The following is a 1,306-nucleotide window of genomic DNA, read 5'->3' on the forward strand; positions in this document are numbered from 1 at the left end:
AACTTTAAAATACTCGCAGTCCCTTTTCCCAAGATTCGGCGGATTGCAGAGCAAGGAGGACCGTCTCTTGGTCAGGCTTTGTAGATTAAACAGTCCATGCAAATCATTCTCGTGGCTCAGAACGCTGTATTAGCTGTAGTCTTGCACAGTGTTTCCTTAGAGATGAGACTCTACAATCTACAACATAAAACAAACCCGAGTTTCTATGGTTCTTATGATCCTGGTTTCCATTTGAAGGAGTTTTGTCTTAATTCATAAAATAGTCAACTTTGTCTAGACTTATGTTTTTTAGAGGCAGTTTTATGTTGGTTCACATCCTGCTTTACAAACCAAAAAGTGCATGGAATCTATGGACCGTCCAAACAAAAAAAAATATATATATATGAATTTGATATTGCAATGAAACAAGTTGCATGTTACGTATTAACCAATTGCAATGAAACAAGTTGCATGTTACATATTATCCAAATGCAATGAAACAAGTTGCATGTTACATATTATCCAAATGCAATGAAACAAGTTGCATGTTACATATTATCCAATTGCAATGAAACAAGTTGCATGTTACATATTATCCAATTGCAATGAAACAAGTTGCATGTTACATATTATCCAATTGCAATGAAACAACCAGCAAAGCAAAACGTCCGCCTCCTATTGCTGGAGCTAAGTCATAATCGAACCCATCCTTAGGTACGCTCAAACAAGAAGCCACCAGTGAAATTTTGTTTCTAGGAAGTACTGTAGATAATATTAACAGATAATCAACCGCAATTGGAGAGATTTTTTTCCCACGGTGATTGCTTGAAACAGCCGCTGCCAGGTGTGTTATTTATAATGCTAAATAAATTCTGATTTTGCAATTTGTAAAAGGATGTCAGTTTGTCAATCAGTTACAAGTACTGCTTCTTTTGCGTGTAGGGATATGTATTATCTAAACAATACCGTTTTTTTTTATTTGGTTTGCTTAACGTATTTGTTTTATTCATCTTATTTCAAATACTGGAAGCCCTGTTGATGATACGACCAGCAGGCCAATCCTTGCAGTGAAAATCCTTGTCTTGACTGCGAGAATTACAGATAAAAAAAAAAAGCGATTTTCGAAACGACAGCATAAAACCAGTATGAGGTTTGTCATTTGCCTGATATAGGAATGTGCCTGCAGCTGATCCTGCTTGCGATATAATCAGCTCACATATTATTGAAAAGTTGAGAGAAGATATGATGCTGCATCCAGTTTCAAGGAAGAAAAATCCAAAAGCTCTCCACGAATTCGTGAGTCCTTTGATTTTCTTACGTCGCTCTT

Source organism: Penaeus monodon, chromosome 24 (genome assembly GCF_015228065.2).
Source record: "Penaeus monodon isolate SGIC_2016 chromosome 24, NSTDA_Pmon_1, whole genome shotgun sequence".
In the NCBI taxonomy this organism is placed as follows: Eukaryota; Metazoa; Arthropoda; class Malacostraca; order Decapoda; family Penaeidae; genus Penaeus; species Penaeus monodon.